This window comes from Glycine max, chromosome 1 (genome assembly GCF_000004515.6).
Source record: "Glycine max cultivar Williams 82 chromosome 1, Glycine_max_v4.0, whole genome shotgun sequence".
NCBI classification, from domain to species: Eukaryota; Viridiplantae; Streptophyta; class Magnoliopsida; order Fabales; family Fabaceae; genus Glycine; species Glycine max.
In genome coordinates, this window is record NC_016088.4 from 28023376 (window position 1) to 28040954 (window position 17579).

The 17579-nt window shown below is 32.9% G+C and overlaps 1 pseudogene; it reads left to right on the top strand.

Annotated features, from left to right (window-relative positions):
- Window positions 1-1869: 1869 nt before the first annotated feature.
- The window catches only part of LOC102661954 (uncharacterized), a 46279-nt pseudogene continuing 30569 nt past the window's right edge, over window positions 1870-17579 (top strand).

Here is a 17579-nt window from a genome sequence, read left to right on the forward strand (position 1 = left end):
GGAGCGAGAGGAACGTGTAATTTTTTTTTCAAATTCTTTAATTTTTGAAGGTATTTGAAATCCTAATATTTAAGTTAATTAAAATACCCAAAAATTATAAAATTGAAAATGGACTTGCTAAAGGATGAAGATGCATCTAAAGCCATGGTGGTTTTGACATTCCTATTGGTTAAGAACAGTATGGTTCAATTGAAAACTTAGTTTCCATTTCATAGAATCTAATTCCCCACCCCACCCCCTCCTTCTTCTGCATTTTCAAATATGGTGATTGGTATCTGTTAGCTACCTAATAAAATAAATGGTACAAGAAGCAAGGGAAACAAAGTAATCAGAGGTATTATTAATTATACATTACTTCTATGTTGGGGAAGTATAATGCAGTTGTGTGTTCTCCCTAACTACAAGTTAAAAGCTTTTGAAATTAGCTCAGCCTAATCTTTAGGATAGCAACATAAAACAACAAACACATGGTGGCAATTCTCCGCATTGAAACATAAAAATGTATGTTACTATACATTTGGAAAAAATGTATTTGCTACCAATTCTTTGCATTGAAACATAAAACAACAAACACATGGTGGCAAACACGATGAAAGGAATAACCATTTAGATAAATGCTATAGAGCACTTAAAGTCATGATGATAATAAGGAATATATCAAGGAATATCATTAACCTATAAAGTATTGTAATGTGTACAAACATACTTTATATAATAAAGATCGTTGCTTCAGCAAAATCAACAAAGGTGCAAATTGCTTGCTGCAAATTTCCACTTATGCACCTACTAGTGGAGATCCCTTTCACTGCTAAATAATATTAAATCTAATGGAAACTAAAAATTTAAATAGCTATTTTTATTTTTACCTTTGTAAAACAAGGACTAAATTTGAAACTCTGTAAATTAAGAGTGGTAAGAGAAACTTATGCAATAAACTCTATGAATCAAGGAATAGTATCCACTTGTTTTTCAATAAATTCTATGAATCGAGAAACTTATACAATAACCTTTGCTTCGAATGTAAAACAGAACACAAACAAAACATATAACCATAGAAGTAAGCACATACTAATATTTATGTAATACTTGGAATGTTATATAAAAAAGTTATTAATGTGTAAAGCACTTGAGGATGAACAATACATACTAGAGGAAAATATGAACCCTAAGATTGGAATTCAACGGAGTAAAATATGATTAATGAGAGAAAAACAAAAAATTTATGAAATAGTCATCACAGAAGAACAACATCGAAATCATGAATCCCTAGAACCAAATCTCAATAAAAAAAACCCTAACAAATGATAGAGCAAGATGAAGCAGGGAGAGAGAAGTTTGAGAGCCAGGGATCAAGTCTGTGATAGCAAGTATTGAGAAAAATAAATGAACCCTAGATTGGAATTCAATTGAGTAAAATGCGATTTAGATTAAGATGAGAATAAAACAAAACAATTATCACAAAAGAACAACATCAAAACCATGAAGCCGTTTAACCACATCTCAATAAAAACACAAGTAAAAAATACAGTAAGATGAACCAAAGAGAGAAGTTCAAGATTGAGGCTCTGCATGCGAGAGTGAGCAAGCGAGGCTCCACGTCGAGAGCACAAAGGTGCGCCTCCATTCAGAGTGAGAATTTCCAAATTCAATCTCTTGAGATGGAAATTGAAATTCTATTTTTTTCAGCTAACTAAAATTCCTTCTTAAATCCTAAAATTTTAAATTCCTTTTAGTAAAATATCCAAACAGTTACTGTTAATAGAAAGAAATTTAATTCCCTGTAAAAAAAAATACATTACCTAGTTAAATTACCCTATCCAAACTGGCCCTAAATGATTTTGGTCCATTCTAACTATTGCTTTACATTACATGGATAAGAAGACAAAGTATTTTATATTTCCCTGGAATGCGTGTTACCTAGTAATCCTTGATAAAGAAGCTCAAACTTACTACTTTTTTTGTTTGTTTGTTCAAGGACGACGCTATAAGGGATCTTCCTTTTCCTCATAACAAAAACTTAGCAATCAACTATGGAAGTGATGGTGAAGATGACTTGTTTGTTCCAGCATTGAATCAACCCTTGTCTTCAAACCGTTACTATGTGATAAAAGGGAGGGGGAAGCATAAAGGGTTATAGTATGAATTATAATCACTTTTCTTTATGATCAATTAAACTTAATACTTTTATTTTAAGTTCTCTCAAGAAGCTTATAAAAATAAGCAATCATTTTTTTAACATAAGCTACCTAAAAGACATTAGTATTTCTAGTAGTGATTTTAGTTCAACTTGGTAAAAAGAAATAATCATTTCTCTTAACACAGGAAAAAGAATTTAAAAAAAAAGTATTATTTTCTCATAATTGATGAGTCACAAATAAACATGCATACACATGTTTTTAACATTTTGGTCAGCTTATACATATGTAATTTATGGAAGAGATAATGCTAGACCTATTAATATAAACTTATCAATAAGTATTTATAGGAGAAGAATATATAAGAAGACATATAGAATACATTAAACATTTTGACAAGAAAAATGAATTGATGCACTTAAATTTTATAGGAATTCTTTCCATTTAACTTCTACAAAAGTTAAGGTACATGAATTGATTTTTGCTTAAGGAGAAACTCAATACCTTCGTACTTTCTTCCCCTGTAAATGTTTATAGAGAGGTTTATCAAAACATGTAATTACTACTTTAGTCCAAACTTTATTTTTGAAACTTGAATTGATTTCAGTCAAGCTAGCACAAGTTTAGAAGGGGACACGGAGACTTGTTTTTGTTGTAACTTTGTCTAAAATGTCAAACCAAGACCTTTAGATCCCTCTGACGATTATAAGCAGGTTGAAATCATCAAGAGGAATTATGATTTCAAAGAAAAATCCATTGCTCCAGATGGAATTCTTCCTAGTGTGTTGAGAAGAAAAAGGTGGCGTGTTTATGCTCATACTCCCACTGATTACCATTTACCTATGTGAAGCTTTTAGGCTTTGATGATTCCTTGCATTTCAAGCTTCCTGATGTCAACTTCCCACTGTCCAATGATAGGCTTGAATCAGTGGTTGTTGGAAAGTGGTACTGCACTTTTATGTTTGTGAAGGAAAGAATGAAATTAAAGGAGCAGATGAAGAAGACAATGTTCTATGAGTTGACACTTAAGCAAAGATGGGAGAAGATATTATCAAAGGAAAATAATAATGGAGAAATTAGGTTGTCTTTGTAGATGTTGTTGTTCAAACAGATGTTGCAACGATTGCGGCAAGTGATAAAGAACTATCCAAAGAGGAAGATTTTGGCTTGGGTGGGCTCAACATAGATGGACCAATCACTAGAGCAAAGAGTAAGAGATTTCAAGAAAATCTTGGTGAGAGACTAAATTCTATCATGGAGGAAAGAGAAGAAGAAGCAAAGCTAAAAAATTTTAGCCAACTTTTATAATAGGATTTATTTTCAGTTTTAATTGTATTTTAGGCCTATTTTCAAACTTGTAATGAGCTGCCACGACCTTTTATTATTATTCTCAAGTCTTTTAATTATTAGATTAGTTATTGGGCCCTGGGCCTAATTTAGGGTTATTAGTAGGAGTATAAATAGACTTTTTAAACACTTGGTTGACAGTTAAGAGAGTACCTCTCTCGGTTCTTGTGTGAAACTTTAGTTTCTTATCAAAGAATTCTATTCTTTGTGGTGAATCATCCTCAACTTATCAATCTTTCAATATTGTAGTGTTATTTTTTCCATCTCTTTTTCTAATTTTGCCTTTTCCTTTTTATTTTCCCCAATTTCAGAGAGTCACAAATAGGTTTCCTAGTTTGCTGAAGCTGAAAATTGGATCCGCAAATTAGGATTCTATCAATTGGTACTAGAGCTTTGGTTCTTGAAATCAGGTGTTATCTATCCTTTGCGTTTTCTTTTTCTTGTGTGTTTCCTCCTTTGTTTGTTCTTTTCCTTTTGTTTAACTCGATATTATTATTTTATGTTTCTTTGTTTCATTTCTTTGAGTCTATCTTTCTTTTCTGAACTCTATCTAGTATCAATATTTTTTTTATCTTCTTTTTTTATATATATTATCAAAAATTCATGCAAAAAAAAGGAAAGAAAGAAGTTAAAAAAGAAAAAAAAATCTAGTTTTCAAATTTGGAGCCAAAATTCTGTTAGAGCCTAGATTTGGATCTATCCAATAAAAAATTTGCATTCAAATTTGAATTTTGTGCCAAAAAAAGTGCAGAGATAAAAAAGGAAGAAAAAAAAGACGCAAAAAAAAAAGTTTTGCATTCTGAGTCCTTCTAGTTTTCACATACCTATATTTCAAAAAATAACTTATGTCTTGTGGTTTATTTACATCTAGTATAATTCAATTCTTGGACAATCCTTTTCTTGATTCTGGAATCTTCTAGTTTGTCTCCCTTGTCATTCCTTTTGAGTATTCCTTTTATTATTTTTGCTTGTCTTTAAAATTCTTTAGTTTTGTCTTAGAGTATTTCTATTCTTGGCTTCTTGAGTTGAGTTTTTATTTGTGACATATTTCACATTGAATACTTCATGATTTTGAGCTTGAAGGTTATGCTTAAGAACTGAAGAGGAGCAAGAGTGGTAAAAGGCAATAATGCATATTATAAAAGAAAAAGCCTTGAAAGAGTGATACACAAGTGAACTTTAGTGAAACACTAAGTTGAGTGGTGAGGTCCTATTCCATTTTTTTACTTGTGCACTAACTTTCCTTGTAGGTAGGGCTTCTACAAGTAGAGATGCTACTCCATCATCTCCAAAAACTGCAAGGCTCATGGCGGAGATGATTAAACTTGGTGATCAAATGAGAAGAATAAGTTATGAAGATGAAGAAAGGATGGAGAGAATGAGAAATAAGAATGAGGAGAGTTTGGGAAGAATACACAAGAGTAGTGAAGTTTTAAGTGTGGGGATTGAAAATATAGAGCGAAGAAAAGAGGACAAATCATCTAACTCTTCTTATGGAGAAGATGACAGGTATGAAGAGGATGAGGGAGGAAGTAGGAATGAGAGGTATAGGGAGAGAAGAAATCATAGAAGATATGGAGGTAGGCAAAGAAAGGAAGGGATTGAGGGAGTGAAGGTGAAGATCCCAACTTTTAAAGGGATTTGTGATCCAGAAGTGTATCTTGAGTGGGAGATAAAGGTTGACCAAGTCTTTGCTTGCTACAACTACAATGAAGAGAAGAAGATCAAATTGGCCTCCCTGGAGTTTGAGGGATATGCCTTAGTGTGATGGAATCAAGTGAGGAGTGATGTTGAGAAGATGAGAAGGCCTTTGATTAATACATGGTAAGACGTGAAGAAAATGTTGAGAAAGATATTTGTGTCGTCCTATTATGGGAGAGACCCTCACAACAAGCTCCAAAGACTAATTCAAGGAAATAGATTACAAAGAGATGGAGATTTCCTTGATTAGGGCTCAAATTAAGGAGTCTCAAGAGGCCACCACGGCAAGGTTTTTGCATGGTCTCAATAGGGAGATCCAAGACATTGTAGAGTTACACCACTATGCCTCTTAAGAGGATCTCATTCATCAAGCTATCAAGGTGAAGCAACAATTAAAGAGGAAGCAAATATACAAGAAGTCCCCCTATGACTCTTTAACTTGGAAAAATAAGGAGACATTCAAGGAGGGAGGATCTTCATTCAAATCCCATGAGAAAGGTGCTGCACTTAGTAAAAATAATTCTAACCCTACTCCCACTTTTTCAAAAACAAGTTCTATTAAATGTTTTAAGTGTTTGGGAAAGGGTCACATTGCCTCCCAATGTTCTTACAAAAGGACTATGGTTATGTTAGGTAATAATATCACTAGTGCATCTTCTTCTAGCTCTTCTAGTTCTTCTAGTGAGAGTGAAAGTGAATGTGATGTACATCCACTGGAAGGTGAACTTTTGATGGTTAGGTAGTTAATAGGGAGTGTGTGTAAGGATAAAGATGAGACTCAAAGGGAGAACATTTTTCATACTATGTGCTTGGTCATGGGGGAAAATATGCTCTTTGATTATTGATGGGGTAGTTGCACTAATGTAGCTAGCCAAAGATTGATTGAAAAGCTGGCTTTGAAAACTTCCCCTCACCCTAGGCCTTACAAACTACAATGGTGGAGTGAGAATGGGGAGCTAGTTGTAGATATACAAGTTTTGATATGCTTCTTCATTGGAAAATATGTTGATGAGATATTGTTTCATGTTGTCCCTATGGAGGCTAGCCACCTTTTACTTGGAAGGCCTTGGCAGTATAATAGGGATGTTGTCCATAATGGTGTCACAAACAAATTTTCATTTGTACATAAAGGGAAAAAGGTTATCCTCACACTTTTTTCTCCAAGTGAGGTTTGTGAGGGTCAAATAAAAATGAGAGTGAAAAGAGAATAAGAGAGAAAAGAGAAAAACAAAATTGACGAATAGAGAGAGAAACATGAAATTAGAGAAAAGAAAGAAAAGAGAGGAGATAAAAAAAAGTGACATTGTAAAAAAAGATCAAAATCAAGAAGAGAGAAAAATATAGAGTTTGTTCATGAGAGAAAAAGAGGTAAAGAGAGTGATGCTAGCTAGGCAACCTATGTATTTACTAATGTCTCATGATTATTGTTTGTCTTCTATTGCTAGTTCTTTGCCTATAGGTGTGGAAGAATTATTGAAGGAGTTTGGGAATGTCTTCCCTAAAGACACCCCTTATGGATTACCTCCTTTGAGAGGGATAGAGCACCAAATTGATCTCATTTTAGGAGCGTCCTTACCAAATAAGCCAACATATAGAAGCAATTCGAAAGAGACAAAAGAGATCTAAAGACGAGTGAAGAGCTTGATGGAAAAAGGATGGGTGAGAGAAAGCTTGAGCCCATATGCTATGCCCATCATCTTGGTGCCAAAGAAGGATGGAACTTGGAGAATATGCACATATTGTAAAGTCATCAACAACATCACTGCAAGGTGTAGACATCCTATCCCTAGACTTGATGACATGTTAGATAATTTGCATGGTTCTAGTTATTTCTCCAAAATTGATCTGATAAGTGGTTACCATCAAATTAGAATGAGAGAAGGTGATGAGTGGAAAATGGATTTTAAAACTTAGTTTGGATTATATGAGTGGATGGTGATGCCTTTTGGGCTAACCAATGCACCTAGCACTTTCATGAGATATGAATCATGTTTTAAGGCACTTTATTGGAAAGTTTGTGGTTGTCTATTTTGATGATATTTTGATATATAGCAAGACACTCGATGACCATCTAGAACATCTTAGAAGTGTTTGTATGCCAATAGGAACAAATGCACATTATGTATTGATCAATTAGTGTTCCTAGAGTTTGTTGTGAGTTCTAAAGGTGTGCAAGTTGATGAGGAAAGAGTAAAAGCTATTAGAGATTGGCCTACACCTAAAAACGTGAGTGAGGTGAGGAGTTTTCATGGGCTGGCTAGTTTCTATAGGCGATTTGTTAAAGATTTTAGCACACTAGCTTCTCCTTTGAATGAAATTGTAAAAAAAATGTGGGGTTCAAGTGGGGAAGTGAACAAGAAGAAGCTTTTAATATCTTGAAAGAAAAATTAACAAATGCACATATTCTTACTTTACCTAATTTTGCCAAATCCTTTGAGATTGAATGTGATGCATCTAATGTCGGAAGAGGGGATGTTTTGTTACAAGAGGGGCATCCTATTACTTACCTCAGTGAAAAATTAAAGGGTGTCAATCTGAACTACTTTACATATGAAAAAGAAATGTATGCACTTATTAGAGCATTGCAAACTTGGCAACATTATTTTTTACCTAAGGAATTTGTGATACATAGTGATCATGAATCCCTTATGTGGAAGCAATGCCTTCCAAGGTTATTTTGATGATGCCAAAGAATCAAGAGTCAAGCAAATTCCAAAGATTCAAGAATGAAGTTTTCAAGAATCAAGATTCAAGAATAATCAAGATCAAGATTCAAGAATCAAGAAAAGAATCAATCAAGATAAGTATTAAAAAAGTTTTTCAAAACATTGAGTAGCACATGAAGTTTTCACAAAATCTTTTACCAAAGAGTTTTACTCTCTGGTAATCGATTACCAGAAGGTAGTAATCGGTTACCAGTAGCCAGCATTGTTTTTCAAACTGATTTACGAAGCTATAATCGATTACCATAAACATGTAATCGATTACCAGTGTTTTAAAACGTTAAGATTTTCAAAATTCAAAATGAAGAGTCACATCTGTTGACGTGTAATCGATTACACCGTAATGGTAATCGAATACCAGTGACTGTTTTCGAAAAATTCATTTCCAAAAGTCACAATTCTTCAAGTGACTTATTTCTGAAGATTCTTTCAAAAGTCATAACTTTTTAAGTAATTAGTTTTAAAGGAATTGCCAAGAGTTACAAGTTTTGACTTGAGTCATCAAGAAATTATAAATATGTGACCTTGGCATGAAACATCATTATTCATCTCAATGATCTCTTTCAATCAATCTTTCAATATTTTCTTTCATCTCTTTCAACAGATTTTTTCTGATTCATCTTCTCTTCATCTTTCTAAAAGTTTTTGTTCAAAACTTTCTCTTTCAAGAAAAGTTCTTTGTTCAAAAACTTGTGCTATTCATCTTTTTCATTCTCTTCTCCCTTTGCCAAAAAGAATTCGACAAGGACTAACCACCTGAATTCTTTTTGTGTCTCTCTTCTCCCTTTTCCAAAAGAATGAAGGACTAACCGCCTGAATTCTTTTGTGTCTCTCTTCTCCCTTGTCAAAGAATTCAAAACGACACAGTTTGAGAATTCTTTTGATTCTTCCCTTTCCCTTAAACAAAAGATTTCAAAGGACTAACCGCCTAAGATATCTTTTGTTTCCCCTTCACAAAGTTTCAAAGGACTAACCGCCTGAGAACTTTGTCTTAACATATTGGAGGGTACATCCTTTGTGATACAAGTAGAGGGTACATCTACTTGGGTTGTTGTAACTGAGAACAAGAGAGGGTACATCTCTTGTGGATCAGTTCAAGTGGAGGGTACATCCACTTGGTTGTTCAAAGAGAACAAGGGAGGGTACATCCCTTGTGGATCTTTGCTTGTAAAGGATTTTACAAGGTTGAAAAGAAATCTCAAGGACCGTAGGTCGCTTGGGGACTGGATGTAGGCACGGGTTGTTGCCGAACCAGTATAAAACTCTTGTGTTTGTCTTCTTCTTCCCTACACTCTTTAATTTCCGCTGTGCACTTTAATTACCACTTTTACTTTTGGTTAAGTTTATTTTTCTGTTCTTTACTTTCTTAACAACATAGTAAAAGCCTAAGAAGGGTAAATTTTAATTAGTAAAGGTCTAGTAATAATTAATTCAACCCCCTCTTCTTAATTATTTCGAGGCCACTTGATCCAACACCTTAAGCATCTAAAGGGCCAAGGAAAACTCAATAAGTGACATAACTCAATAAGTGACATGCCAAATGGGTAGAGTATCTAGAGCAATTTCCTTATGTGATCAAACATAAGCAAGTCAAGGCTAATGTTGTGGTCGACACCTTTTCTAGGAGGTATTTTTTACTCTCCATGCTTGAAACTAAGATGCTTGCATTTGATCATATAAAAGAGTTGTATGCTTGTGATGATGACTTTTCTAATTTGTTTAAATTATGTATAAAGGGTGCTGATAACGGATACTTTAGGCATGATGGTTACCTATTTAAAGATAAGAGATTATGTGTGCCTAAGAGTTCCATGCATGAGTTGTTGATTAGAGAAGCTAATGAGGGTGGTTTGATGGGACATTTTGGAGTTGCTAAAACATTGAACATTTTGCATGAACATTTCTTTTGGCCACATATGAAACATGATGTGCATAAATTCTATGATAGGTGTTTAGTGTGTAAAAAGGCTAATTCAAAGGTCATGCACCATGGATTATATACTCCATTACTTATTCCTAACTCTCCTTGGATCGACATTTCTATGGATTTTGTGCTTGGTCTCCCAAGATCCAAGAAGGGGAGGAATTCTATTTTTGTTGTGGTTGATAGGTTCTCAAAGATGGCTCACTTCATACCCTGCCATAAAGCGGATGATGCTTGTGTCGTGGCAGATTTATTTTTTAGGAAAATGGTGTGCCTATGTGGCTTGCCCAGAAGCATTGTATCGGATAGGGATTCTAAGTTCCTAAGCCACTTTTGGAAGACCTTGCGGAGCAAACTGGTACGAAACTCCTTTTCTCTACTACTTGTCATCCTCAAATGGATGGACAAACTGAGATGATATATGAAACTCTATCTCAACTTCTAAGGTGCTTGGTAGGCAAGAATTTGAAAACTTGGGAGGAATGCCTACCCTATGCTGATTTTACTTATAATAGGGAAGTAAACTCTACTACTTCTTATTCTCTTTTTGAGGTAGTTTATGGTTTTAATCCATTGTCCCCTCTTGATTTGTTACCTTTGCCTAACACTTTTGCTATGATGAGTAGGGATGGGCTTTCTAAAGCCAACTTTGTTAAAAGTTTGCATGAGAAGGTGAAAGCATAAATTGAGAAAAAGGTTCAACAATATGCTAGATATGCCAACAAGGGCAGAAAGAAGATGGTTTTCAAACCAGGTGATTGGGTTTGGATTCACTTGAGGAAGAATATGTTTCCTTCCAAAAGGAAATGTAAACTTCAAGAAAGGGGAGATGGTCCTTTTAAAGTTTTGGAGTGCAAAAATGATAACAAATATAAAATTGATTTACCACTGCAGTATGGTGTGAACAACACTTTTAATGTTATTGACTTGACTCTTTGTGATGTAGGTACCTTTGACATCAATTTGAGGGTGAATTCTTCCCAACAAGTATGTAATGATAAAGGACTATCCAAGGAGGAAGAGTTTGGCTTCGGTGGGTTCAACATGGATGGACCAAGGAGTAAGAGATTTCAAGAAGAGCTTGGCGGGAGACTAAATTTTCTTATGGAGAAAGGAGAAGAAGAAGCAAAGCTCATAAATTTTAGCCAACTTTTAGAATATGATTTATTTTCATTTTTAATTGTATTTTGGGCTTATTTTCAAACTTGTAATGAGTTTCCATGACCTTTTATTGTTATTTTCAAGTCTTTTAATTATTAGATTAGTTATTGGACCCTGAGCCTAATTTAGGATTATTAGTAGGAGTATAAATATACTTCTTAAATACTTGGTTGATAGTTTTTGATGAAATTTTTTATTAAACACGGTTAAGAGAGTGTTTCTCTTGGTTCTTGTGTAAAACCTTAGGTTCTTATCAAAGAATTCTATTTTTTGTGGCGAATCATCCTCAACTTATCAATCTTTTAAAATTGTAGCGTTGTTTTTTCCATTTCCTATTCTAATTCCGCTTTTTCCTTTTTATTTTCCCTAATTTTAAAGAGTCATAAATAGGTTTCCTAGTTTGCTATGATAAAAATTGGACCCCACACTACTAGAAAAGCTATTTTCTACATCGCGAGAACTACATCGGTTCTTGAAAACCGCTTTAAAAGAAGGCGCGGTGGCAATTTTGTAAATAGGTGAAAAAAAAATAAGTTTTAACGTCATAGATTCTAAGGCGGTTGTTTAGAATATTGAAAAAAATTAAGTCAACAGCGGTTTTCACCTACGACCGTCGTAGATATGGTTATATAAAAGCTGATTGGGTCCTCAGGCATTCACTGCGTTTTGCTGAACCCTCGCGCCTCCTGAACCTCTTCCCCTAAACCTTTTTCGCTGAACCCTCGCACCTCCTGCACTGTCAAACGTACCCTGAACCTCTTTCCCTAAAGCTTGCGCACGCTGAACCTCGAGGTCACAAACATTTTGTCTGTCAAAGTCAGGCACTACCGCAAACCCTAACTCAGGTTGTCAAACAGGTAATGTCGACAACCCTAACTCTACATCAGAGGTTGGCCACATGTTTCTCTATATGCTTCGATTTTTCTGCTTTCGTTGTTCATGAAGCATTTCACTGTGTTGTGTTTAATGGGTTGGAGTTTAATTTTGAAGGTTATAGATGAATTAGCATGGTAGCACTTTCTCTTCTCTCTCTCTGTTTTTTTTTTTTGAATTTTTTGTTGTTCTTGATTGACTGAGTCAATTATCCCTGGTCATGGTGACTGGTCTGCAAATTGTTATTGGTTTGAGGAATCTCAGGTGATTGTTCTGATTATGTATGCAATTGTTCAGAATTAAACTCTACCGTGGGAACTTAGGGAGGGGAGTTGAACAATTTAATGAGGTTGATCTTATGAGTGTTATCTGTTGCAGAGATAGATAAACTGCTGTATTGATAGTGCCTTATTATGTGAATACAATTGTGTGATATGACACTAAGAACCATGGCTTGAAGGATAGGATGCTATCTTGGGATTGTGGGGTTGTCATTTGTTCTTTAATATGTGATGCATTGAATTTTGTTTTGATGAAGTTGCTACAGTTTTGTCTGAAATTGTGGTTGTTGACTCGTGAGTTTTGTTTGCTGTCTTATTACATGTCTCTTTCTTTCCCTGACAGTGCTTGATTATTCATATGCACATTGTTTCCTATGTGTTGTGATTGATTTACACCATTGGCACTTCTTATAATGTTGCATTTATGTCTAACTTTTTCATGCACTGAATCCCCCTGCATGAGCAAGAAATGGGTTCTAATAAGATTTTTCAGTTTTTTTTATGAATAAAAATAATAGTCACTGTCAAACTTATGGATGTTCTTACTTGTATCTTGATGTTTTCTCTTGTTACAGTTGATATACCACCCTGGTTTTCTGCAGTTTCCATATCATTGAACTCAGATGTAGACCTTGTAAGTAATATCTATATTTCTCTCTAGCACTTTAGAATACTAGCATCTCTATTGATGTCTTTTGACTGGGAAAATGGTTTGTTCATTTGGATTAAATTTATTCCATTTGCCTCTATTTTGATATTGTTTTTGTTTCAGTCATTTCTCTTTTCACCATGGTAAGGAGCTTAACTCCATTCCATCAAGGTTCTTTTCAGATTTCACTCTGGTTTCTATACTTCATTTCGAAAAAATATATCAATACACTTTTCAGTTTCCTATTCTATTGTTCAATCTTAACAGCTAGTCAGCTACATCGTTGATTTACTGTAAGAATCTTTATCTACTTGTGTGTGTGTGATTAATATTTTATTGATCAATTTCTATAATGCAAAATGTGAATTTAAAGGAAACTGTGGATGGACAAAATAGTTAATAAATAAAAAAAATTAGGTAAATCAATAGTATTTAGAATTTCTAATCTTAGTGTTCTAAAGCGTTAATGTTGTATTTACTACTCTCCACTTGACTGTCATTAGTTTTGAGAAGAGTTGTTGATGTTGAGATTGAGATTGTGAAAGATTGTTGTAGATTATGTTCTGATTATATTTGTTAGTTATTATGGCTATAAAGATTTATATTTTAGGAAGGATTACTGTATCATAGGAAATCTGATTGATTTCTACTAGATTTAGGAAAATCCTTTCCTCTTTCTCTTGTTCCTTATTTATACATGTATCATTGTTTTGCATCAAGTCAATAACAATCACAGAATATTCAATTTACCTCTCTGTTTTTCTCTAATTTCAAGTAGATCTAACGTAAAAAATCATAAGTTTATCTTTTACATTTGAAAAGTTAAATTGATATTGCGATTTCTCATGTGTATCATGTGAAAATACTCTTGGATGAAGTATCAATTGATGGTATTTCATTCTCCCTGTCCCCTATCACATTTGTGAATCTTCTAGTTTGTTAGTTAGCATTTATGAGATAATGATGCTTACTTATTCTTTTCAGACAATATTTTATAAGTTAGAAATCAAATTTATATACAGTGTGTAGTTATCTTTCTTTCAGTCATAAGTAGACCAGTTGATAGGCACCATGTGTTGGGAATGGGTTGTTGACCTCACAATTATCCTAAGGAAAAGGAAAAACATTGACAAAAAATGAAGCCATCTAATAGAACTTCATTTCGGTAGTTGTAACTTGTAACAGTAGCTAGATGGTGAACTTTTCAATCTTGTTTTTAAATTAAATATTTTGCTTTTCATTTATTTTCTCCACTTGTACTTACTTTCTTTCTTAAGATCAAAGTAGTGATTCCTCATTTGCTTGATACCTCTTTTTGATTCAATGTCATTCCACTTCTTTAAATGTGTAGAAACCAAAGTTTCCTAAAACTAGATTAAAGTTTAGTGGTTATGTGCAAATAAATACACAAGGAGAGGAGCTATTCTCCACTATACAATTAGTTCAATATATATTATGATATTTAATTATGACATTAAGATGAGTCTTCAATTTTGCATAGTAACTTTAGTTTGTATAAGATGACATAAAATCATATTATATATATATATATATATTCCATGACTATATTGATCACTTTTAGCTTCACTAAGTCATGAATGATGATCATTAAGGTCCAGAATTGAGTTGGCTTCTAATCAGCTTTGACTCAGATGCTCGTTCCTCACATTTGTACATTGCAAAAAATTGCCTTCAAGTCAGAGAGACAGGCATGAGGTTGAATTCGGTGTTCCTGTTTTGCTACACAACTCATATTTAGAAAAGAAATGCTAGTGTAATTCATTAAATTTTATGAGCCCCATTAAATAACTTATGCCTCTTTCTTAGTAGGAATTAGGGAAAAAAATCAATTACTAATGAGAATTTAATAAAACTCGTCAAATTTATTTGACAATAAAAATATACTACCCAAGTAATACATTGTAATGCTTAATTTAATTGCTACATATATAACTCAATTATATAGAAGACAAATGTTATAGCTTATAAGTTAAGTACATACATTGTTTTTAACATTTACTTTTTGTAATTGAGAAAAGTTTGTTAGCCACATTAAGCAGGCCTGTTTTTTATATAGTAAAATAATATAAACTTTTTCCATAATAAACATTGTATTAGTAACATTATATGTTAAGAAATATGCATTGTAGTAGGAATTGGCAGAATGACTTGCACCCTACTACCATATTTAAGGACCTTTGTTCTAGTATCATTCAAAACTTATGTTCTTCATTTAGGCTGCCATCCCCCCATTCTGCATGAATTGGCAGTTTTGCTTTGGTTTCTTTGAATGACACATTTGAACATTGAATGCAATGGTAACCAATACATTTTTGTCAATTTCTTCGAAAACATTCAGTTCAGGTCCCTTCCTTAATCCATCCATGGCTGTCTTAATAGCTACTTCATCATCTACTTTAGGCAACTAACCTGCTAAACATAAACTACCAGCTGCAGTGGCTATATAGTTGAAGTACGCTATAGTCGATACATATACATATATGAAATTTTGTGTTACAAATCATACCATTGACTGAGAATAGAGGTGACACATGCCTGTAAACATGTTGTATACTAAACCCCACCACAATCAGCACTTCCTAATGTGGAATTACTATTAGACATAGCAAACAAAAACACAGTTACTTTTATACACAATTTCTTCCTTAATGTGTTAATTTGAAAAGGCATATGCAGATGCTTTTGTGTCATATATTGAATTAGCTTACAGCCATATGTTGTATGTGTGTTTCAAATTTTCTGATTATTTAATAAATATGATGTACATTTCGGTGTGTGACAAATTTTGTTGTTTTGGTCCCTTAAAATGATCATTATAAAGTTCCGTATGAAAGTTTCAACTTGCTAACAATTTTATCCTTTGTACTTGTGAACTTCTAATAACTTCATCATTCAAGTTGAAAGGTGTAATACTAAAGTTATGGTTGCTTTGGTTAGTACATATTAGGGGTTTACCTTATAAATTAATTTTTTTACAAACTGTTGAGATCTCTTCTCTTAACTTACTGATCTGTAAGAAGCAATTGTTAATTGTCAGATAGAAGGAGCAGCAACTACAAACGGCAGAGGACCAAGTATATCGGACACCTACACTAAACAACAACCAGGTTAACACTCTGACTAAACAAAATAATTGGTTTGCATCACTATTTTGTCATATAATATCTTTGCTTTTAGAACATGTTTCAAAGCAAATTTAAGACTTTTTTTTTCTTTTATTGCATGGCATATGCTACTTCTGAAAAATGTAGATATGTTAAAGTTTTTAATTCAGTTTGCATCTTGACATGTTTCCTGATCACATGTAGCTTTTGATTTTACAATCCTTTGATAACCTTTCTATTTCTTTTTTCATCTTATTTTTTTTATAAGCATTTTGATTTCGTCTTATGATCATACACGACTATTAGTCCTGTTGCACTTTAATCAGGCATGTTTAATTTGGTATGCTTATGAATGTTGTCCTTATGATAATGTTGCCTTTTAGGCGCAAACTTTCTATAATAATTTAAATCTTTTGAATTAAATATATTTTTAATCCCTGTAAATTTATAATTTTTTTTTAAAATTTGGTTCTTATAAATTTTTATTTATTTTTTTAAGCTTGATATTTCATTCACAAAGAAAATGGTTGAAAGCCTTAGATAATAGGTTCTAACTGGTGAGGGATGTCCTTAATCCAAAATCTTTCTTTACACTCAAAAGAAAAATGAGCCATGAAATCTGTGACTCTATTAGTTGATTTGTGAACAAAAACCAGAGAATTGGAGAATCTAGAATTCACAAAACTAGAGCAATCCTTAACTACAATATCCAAATAATTATTCCCAACAACCTTTTCCCTCTACCAAAGCAATCAGATAAGAAAAATTCAGATTTATGAGTTTTCTTTTCACTTATCTATAGTGTTCAATTTTTCTATTTCTATTTGACGTGAAACCTTATCTCGCACTTATATTTTAACATGTTTGATAATTCGATTCAATTTGGAAGGAGAGAAAGGAAAGGTTAGGAACAGGCTCAGCAGCCCATCTGAACGCGATAGCTTCTGCAATGTGCAGATCGTAACAGTTACAAAAAATTCACCACAGTGATCCCACAAAACAAACCTTAAAATTAGCCTTTATGAAACCACCCCTTAAGAATCTGCTTGCCTTCTCCAGAGGATAATTCTTCTTTTAGAAAATACAATATGCTCCTCGTCAAGGAGTTACTTACAACCTACATTATTTTAAGATCAATCAGATTTGACTTAACCTATTCGGTAAAGAATTCATATTTTATTAATAAAAAATATTTATAGTAAAGTAGGCTAAACTATGGGCTTTTAGAAAAGTCCAAAGGGGTTAATAGACTAGCTTATTTAGAAATAATATAATTTATAATTGAAATATTAATAATAAATATATAATAAGGTTAATTATACTAAGTCTCTGGTAAGTTAATAAATTTTATTGAGTCACTAATTTTTTTTTTGCGTCCTTAATAAGGTTAATTATTTTGTCTTAATTCTTTAAATATATCTATTTTTATAATGTTTTGTTCATTTCTATGAGCTCCTTTGATAAATATTTAATATGGATTAATAAGAAATCATCGTCAAATTTTAGGGACAAAATTGCAAATATTAGAAGGATTAAAACAAAATAACAAAAATAAAAAATAATTTTTTATTTTATTAGAAACTTAACATAAAATATAAAATATATTAGGAAAGTAAAATCAATTTATTAATTCATTAGAGAAGGTACTTCAAGTATTACT